Genomic DNA, 7,986 nt, shown 5'->3' with positions numbered 1-7,986 from the left:
ATAAAAGTGGGATTAAATTGGCAGAATCTGCCATTATTGCAGGGGGTGCTGCCAGCACATAACTAGTGATTGTGCTCTCTGCATGTGCTTGTGGATCCTGGTGAGCCAAACGATGTCATTCTTCCTAGCAGAAAACACTAGAAATAATAGTTATGGGTAACTGTCTTTCTGTACCAGTGCTGAGCATGCAGCTGCCTAGAGAATTACTGTATTATGTTTCAGCTCTGTGGCAGGAGGGCTGAAGTAGATAGCTAGTTCCAGGATAATAGTAGGGGAAAGATAGCCTTAAGGTATTTCCTCTCAGAGTAAATCCAGAAAAAATTCTCTTAGGCATTCTTGTTGACTTGTCAGACAGAATCAAAGACGGATTGAGGAAAGTATGTGCTATCTAAAATGTGTTTTAAAGCTGAGGGGCTGATGTTAATCTTGGAATGCTGGAGAATAAATGTTTTGAAATAGAAGAAAGCTACGTTGAAACTGGAGCTGCTGATTTTTCCTTTTCAGTAGAAGCAGCAGGCCAGAGCAGATTGCTCTTCATTCCTCTCTGTAATCGGATTTCGGCTACAATGCTGAATTACCTGGGAGCTCCTTTTTTTTTCTTTTTGCCCCCTGCCCAGCCAGTACCAAGCACACTGAAGTGCTGGGGGGGGGGGTGTGACTATCAAAGCTGGTAGTAAAACCTCATGAAGTCATTTCCTTTCCTCTGTCACTGGAGGGAGACTCTCAGGAGAGCCAGAGGCCTTTAAGTGAGGTGTCCGTCTGGCCGCACCTCATATCCCCTTTTTTAGCTTGCTTTCAACCTCGCTGCACCAAATTGGTGAAAAAGGTGGCCGGACTAATCTTTTGATGGTGGTGGAGGTGCTCTGCAGTGGGGGCAAGTAATGCTGTTAAGCTTTTGGACAGAAACTTGCATTGAAGGAAGTGGAAAGTGCAAATACTTATATTAAAACCCCCCAAAGATGCACATCTAATTTGAAAGGGGGGAAGCATTTCATAAAGCTGATTGGGAAGGTTTGCTGTTTGGGGAAACCTTGATGAAGGAATGTAATCCCAAACCTCCTCTGTGGTAGAATACCACCAAGCCAGTCTGAAATTTTATATTTTCTAAGTTGAAAACAAGTTTGTTTTCAGCTTGGAGGGGAATCCCCGTGTTAATTTTAAACCTTTCGAGTTCTAACTATGATGTTCGTTCTGTAGTAGTGCTGCTAGAGCAATGCAAAATGAACAAAGGGGCAAAAGCAATGTATACATGACTAACACTAAATCGTGCTACCAAGCACCGAGAATCAACTGCCTTGGCCAAAATAAAGTGTTAGATATGTAACAGTACCAGCTGCCAATAATGTATGTAAGTTTAAAATCAAATTTTAAATGTTCTAGGTAACTTGCAGTAGAGGGGAATATCCTTTTCAAAGCTAACAGGTGTGTCAAAGAGTGCCGTTAGAATGAGGTATGTTGGTCATTTTCAAAGCGTTTACTCAAAAAAATGCTTTTCCCTTTTTAGTCAGAGAAATTTTAACGGGTGTAATAATAGTTGATGGATCAGAGATGGATGTTCCTTACTTGTCCAGCAGACTCTTTCTGTGTCCTATTCTTCCAGGTTGAAACTGTCTCCTTCACTCGCCTCCTGTTTCAACTTGGAAGTTTGTGTCTGATTCCTTTTTCCACACCAGGAAGAGCAAGCATAGGCAGCATTGCCCAAATTGCAAGAATAGGCTGGTAGCTTGTGATAGGTGGAGAAGATAGCTCGGGTACCATAAAGATAAGACCCTGTTGCCGCATAGCAAAGCAGAGATGTCGAAGAGAAGGATTTCCAGAGCTGGATGCTATTATTTCGTCTTCATCCAATCCAAACCACAGGGTTTCTCTATCTCAACAAGAAGTGGAGGTAGTTGAGGAACAAGTACAGTAAAAGGCGTCTGAAAGTCAGGAACTGTTTGCTATGTTGGACCCTAAGGATATTATCTGAGTATCTTGCCCAACTGCCTTTCCTGATGAGCACAATTAAGCTCCATGAAATAAGCCATAATTGCAGGTTGAGCCTGCAATTCTATTTTACAGTAGAATTCTCTCTGCTCTTGTAAGTGCTTCCAGCCAAAAAGGATGCGCTCCATAGCTGCAGCAGTTGCAGCACCAGCAGGATGAAAGGCAGTCTCCAGTTTCAGGAACGCACTCTGAAGAAGTGAAAAAGTTTTTTCATGTTAAGCTGCCACCATCCTGGTTAAAAATTAGGAAAATACTTGTCCAGGCTTCGTGGGTGCTGCTTTTTCCTATGCTTTTTACACGCAGAACGCTGTTTTTAAAGCATTGTATGTGACAGATGCTAGCTGCTGCTGAGATAGCAGTGTTGAGCAACAAGTTGAGAAAAACAGATGAGACAGCAATAAATGGTGGTGTGCAGTCGGTAGCAGAGAATTATATGCACAGTGCAAGTCTCTGGAAGAGCGTTGTTTTCAGGGCATTTTGTGTAACTTGGGAGAGGTCTGTGGGTATCTTGCATGGTCTCTCAGACAGACAGAACATGAAAGATCACAGTTGGTGGTCAGTTTTAGTCATTTTGATTAGGGCAAGTTAGAAAGCTATTGCAGGCACGTAGAGCAAAGACATGCTGGCCTGGAAGGATGAAAGCACTGAATGCCTTGAACACACGGAAGCACAGCTGTGGGTGGTGCAGGCAAATGCCTCATGGACAGGGCACCAGTGAGCATTTACAGAACCACTGGCACTTACAGGCATTTACAGAGCCTTTGGCTGTACAAGGAGCAGCCTGCTAATCTGCATCAGTGCAAATTCCCCACCCGTGGGCACCATTTTAGCGAGCTCTTTCAATAAAACCAGTGTTTAAGCTGTGCCAGAACATTGTAAGGCAAAGGACCTGCTTAGTTGTCAGAAGTGTATTTGCCTATGGCACTCAAAATATTAATTTGGGGTTACTTAAATTTAGATTTTTGTTGGATTTTATTTATTTTTCTTCCTTTGGGGGTATAATTGTTCTGGAATAGAAAATGTCTGCAGATTTTCACTGTGAGGGTGGTGAGACACTGGAACATCCACAGCTGTGGATGCCCCATCCCTGGTAGTGTTCAAGGTCAGGTTGGATGGGGCTTTGAGCAACCTGGTCTAGTGGAAGGTGTCCGTGCCTGTGGTGGAGGGGTTGGAACTAGATAATCTTTAAGGTCCCTTCCAACTCAAACCATTCTATGATGCTCAGCAAAAAATGCAGCAATGCCCTTTCTCTCTTTGCATGCTGTCACAAAGCACAACATATACCCCACTTGTCCATGCACGCTCAGGCAGGGCTCTGAACAATTGCTTACTTCTCTCCAACTTGCCTGCTCCTGAGCCAAGGAAATAAAAGGGTGGGCAGGTCACCAGGAGCCAGGCTTGCTATTGAAAGCCTGTTGATATTAATACAAAGGTACAGGGAAAAGGTGTCCACTTTCAAATTGTCAGGAAGTTCAGCGTTGCCAGGCATTGCAAACTTTCATGGATTATGTGTTAATAATGCACCTCCTGCACCTTGGGCAGCTGGGAAGCCATCAAAGAAACAGCAAGCTGTGCAGGATCCTGCCCATTTGGCCAGTTGCCCAAGCACGAATGATGAAAGCCATCTCCAGAATATAATCTGTCCTTTACATTGCCAGACTGGACTGATGCTCCTACTTCTTTAAGGCAGGATCGTATCTTGAGTAACCAGCACGTTATTCTGCTGCCTGAAAGCACTGTAATGATTTCTTAGCTGACTCCATGCCCTCATTCCATGTTCCTTGATATGCCCTGAGCCTTTCTTGCTAGTTCCATCTATCTGCCACCCCAAACATACTCCCTTTAACTCGGATGTCTTTTTAACTGTTGTTTTATCATGCTGAGCTCGAACAAAAAGCAAGGTATAAAGCAGTACCATGATGGAAACGTGTGACACTTTAATCACCCGCTCAGGTGGTGTTATAATTGGCTTAAAGATGCCGCTCCCTTCAATTACAGCCGTAAATGTGGGGCAGATACAATGCATTTGACACATTAAGTTAAGAACAAGAAAGACTGTTTGATGCACCTAATTTTGTCTTCCTTTTTTCCAGAGTCCCAATTTGTCATTCTTCAAGGCACAGTTTTTGTGTCCCATGACTCATCCCTCATACCCTTGCTTAAAGCAAACAGTGCCTAGGATTTTGCCTTGCGTTTTTAATTTTTTTTGGGTACAGCCTCAGCTGTGTTTGGTCTTAGCAAGCTTTCTTGTGAACTATGACCACTATTTTCCTATTAAACTTTTACAAAGGCTGGGATCTATCATTCCTATAGCAAAGTGCTGAATGTAAAGCTGCTGGAGGAAAAGCATCATTACTAAATCCATTCCAAACAGAAAACCTCGTAAGGTTTTGCTGTACTCCTTACTATCAGAAACCAGTTATGAATTTTGAAGCTATTTTATTTTACTGTGTGCCCTCAGTGCACTCTGTTCATTTAGCTGGTCTTACTTCCATTTCTGCATACAACCCTACACAAATTCAATGGTATTTTCAATTTCTCCTTACAAATGCCCGCTGATTTTATATTCATCTTTGTTTCCTGCACCAGACTCCCAATGGTTTATCCTCTGGGCTTTAAAATCAATCCTGCTATGCCGTTGCTGTGCAGCTTGCCCAGATAGTTTTCTTGTGGTAGCTAATGTTGGTGTCTGATGTATTTTCAGTTGTGGGACCAGCTGCATTGGATTCAGTTGCTAGCAGTGACAGACTTTCATGGCCACCTAGTTGGTTATGGCTGTTCCAATTTTGTGTATCACTTGTTCCAGTTAAACCATAGCACATTAATGGAAATGCCAGGTTACTTTCTGTATGCAGAGGGCAATTTTTTCTTCATTCATTTTTGGTGCAAGACTGACGGCAGTGATTTTATTTGGTGGGCAGATCCCTCTGTACCTTCCTGCCATCAGAAGCGATCCCTCAGCTTATGGCAAACACCATACTTTCTCAAGTCTTCTGTACAGGCAGAGAGGAGGTGTGTTTTCGCTCCAGCATTTCACCACGCTGTGAGTTACACGCATCCCCGGTGGGGTGCAGCCTTTAGCCCATGGCTGCACAGAGCATCCTCCGTCTTCTTTTGATCTCACTTCACCTGCCGTCCTGCAGCCTCTGCTCCTCCCAATCCCCGAGAGCACAGCTGGCCTCGCAGTACGGGTCGAAGGCTACTCCCCGAGCTCCCCGGCATGTGCGTGGCGGGTGAGGGCCCGGCTCCTGACAGCCCGCACTTCCGAAGGCGGTCCCTTGGGCCCGCCGCCGAGCCCGGGGCCACCGGTGGCCGCTGGGGGGCGACAGCAGCCCGCCGGGGAGGCGCGGCAGCGGGGAGAGGCCCTGCCGGCCCTGACCCGCACAGCACCGCCGGCCGACCCCTGAGCATCGCTCCTTGAGGGGGCCTGCATGGGCTCCCCGGAGGCGAGAGGAGGGGAGGACAAGGAGGAGAAAGAGAAGGAGAAGGAGAAGGGAGGTGGCAATTGCTAGCACCATGTATGGTGCCAAACATCTTCCCATGCCCACTTAAATTAAGAGATGCCAGAACAATTAAGCATGCTGAATGCCTCTCCAAGTACCTGGAATCATGGAAACAGAGTGGTTTGGGTTAGAAAAGACCTTAAGATCACCAAGTTCCAACCCCCCTGCCATGGGCAGGGACACCTTCCACTAGACCAGTTGCTCCAAGCCCCATCCAACCTGGCCTTGAATGGGATGGGGCAGCCACAATTTCTCTGGGCAGCCTGTTCCAGTGCCTCACCACCCTCACAGTAAAGAACTTTTTTCCTTATATCTACTCTAAATCTACCTCTTTCAGTTTAAAGCCATTCCCTCTTTCCCATCCCTACATGCCCTTGTAAGAAGACCCTCCCTAGCTTTCTTGTAGACCCTGTTAGGTACTGGAAGGCTGCTATAAGGTCTCCCCAAAGCCATCTCTTCTCCAGGCTGAACAGCCCCAACTCTCTCAGCCTGTCTTCACAGGAGAGGTGCTCCAGCCCCCTGATCATGTTCATGGCCTCCTCTGGACTTGCTCCAAAGGTGCTGGTTTGTACAGGTTAGAGACAAATTCCTCAGTGCGGCCTCAGAGGTAATCCCTGGATCACCCAGAGCACAACTGAGCTCTATGCATGGGGAATCCTTCCAGCTTGGATGCTAGGACTTTCCCTTCCTTCCCACTCCAGTGTGTGTTTCCCTCAAGCAGATGAGCTACCACCTGCAAACTACTCATGATGGGAGATTCTGTAAAGGAAATGGACACTTGGGAGGGAAGCATGCTTTCATTCCCTATATCCCCTGTTAAAAAAATCAAGTTCAGAGCTTCATTTATGCATTTTATTCCTTTTAGGTTCAGGGTAGTTTACATACGAGATTATCATCCCAGTTACCTTCATGTGGACAAAAAATGGCAGAATTTATCAAACATCTTTTTTCCCTTCTCATATTAGGCAGGGAAAGGTGCCGAGTATGGCCCCCTGCTCCTGTTTCACTTGGCTTTCCCTGGGATGGCTGCCTGCATCTGGGGCTGTCCCATCATCACTCATCCCTGCCCTGATGCCACTTGTCAAGATAACAGGGCAGCTGAGCCATCACTACCTCCCAGCACTGTGGGTTTAACCTACTTTGAAGGTGAACTCTGTTTCTTTGGTCAAGCTCCAGATTAATCTAATCCTTAAATAGTGTTGCTCCTGCTCTTGAATTGAAAAAAAAGAATCTCTGGGCTGGGTGCAGGGACAAATCTTGTGTCTTGTTTCACAGAATCACAGACTGATTTGGGTTGGAAGGGACTTTAAAGCTCACCCAGTTCCAACCCCCTGCCATGGGCAGGGACACCTCCCACTATACCAGTTTGCTCAAAGCCCCGTCCAACCTGGCCTTTAACACTGCCAGGGATGGGGCAGCCACAGCTTCTCTGTGCAACCTGTGCCAGTGCCTCACCACCGTTGTAGAGAAGAATCACTTCCTTACATCTTAACTAAATCTGCCTTTTGTCAGCTTAAAGCCATTCCTCCTACACGCCTTTGTAAAAAGTCTCTCTCGTCTTCTCCAGGCTGAACAAGCCCTCCTCTCTCAACCTCCTTCACAGGAGAGGTGCTCCGGCCGTTGGAGCATCATTGTGGCCTCCTTGTGTGGGGGGCCCCAGAGCTGAACACAGCACTGCAGGCGGGATCCAACTCCCCTCCTGCCCCACGGGCACGGCCTGTGCCCGGAACAGGTGTGCGGGACACCTCAAGCCGGGAGGTCACTCGCGGGGCCCGGCCTGTCCCTGGTCCCCAGCCCCGCACGGGCTCCGCTGCCAGGGCAGCCCGCCCCGCCTGCGACCTCTACCAGCCTACAGCGGGCCGCTCTTCTTCGTAAAAAGGGCGAGTGGGGCTTTTTCCTCCTCTCCATCCCCCATTTTATATTATTTATTATTATTATTATTATCATCATCACCTACTTATTTATTTATTTATGTGAACCCGCGCAGCTGCAGCAGCCTCCCGCGCGGGGCGGCAGAGGCGCGGAGAGGGTCGCGCTCCCTCCGCGCAGGGCCGGCTTCCTCCGCGCCGGCGGTGGCCCGGTCCCCCGTCCACTGCCGCCCCTCCGCGCCACTCCTCCCCGCCGCCGCCCCGCTGCCGGCCCCAGGCCCGCGCCGCGCTGGAGGGCGGTCCCGGTCTGCGCGGGGCTGCTCGCAGCCACCCCCTCCCCATTTCCCCCTTTTCTTGAATGAAGCGTGAGGCGGAGCTCTAGCGAACCACCGCGCCCGCCTGAGCTGCGCGGGGCCGGCGCCGGAGCCGCAGCCGGAGCCTCCCCCTCGGGCTCCGCTCCTCCCCGCCTCTCCCCGCCCCCGCCGCTCCGCTCCGCTCCCCGCCGCCGCCGGGAGAGCTCCCCGCCCGCGCCCGCCGCCGCCGCCGCTCGGAGACGCCGCCGCCCGGAGCCGCCGCCGCCGCCGGCAGCAGCAGCGCGGAGCGCCCGGAGGAGCCGCCCGGAGCCGGCG

The sequence above is a fragment of the Pezoporus flaviventris genome, unplaced genomic scaffold (assembly GCF_033815535.1).
Source record: "Pezoporus flaviventris isolate CSIRO_AGI_PZ_B2104156 unplaced genomic scaffold, CSIRO_AGI_Pfla_v1 ptg000007l, whole genome shotgun sequence".
NCBI lineage: Eukaryota > Metazoa > Chordata > Aves > Psittaciformes > Psittacidae > Pezoporus > Pezoporus flaviventris.
Note: the sequence above shows the minus strand (reverse complement) of the source record.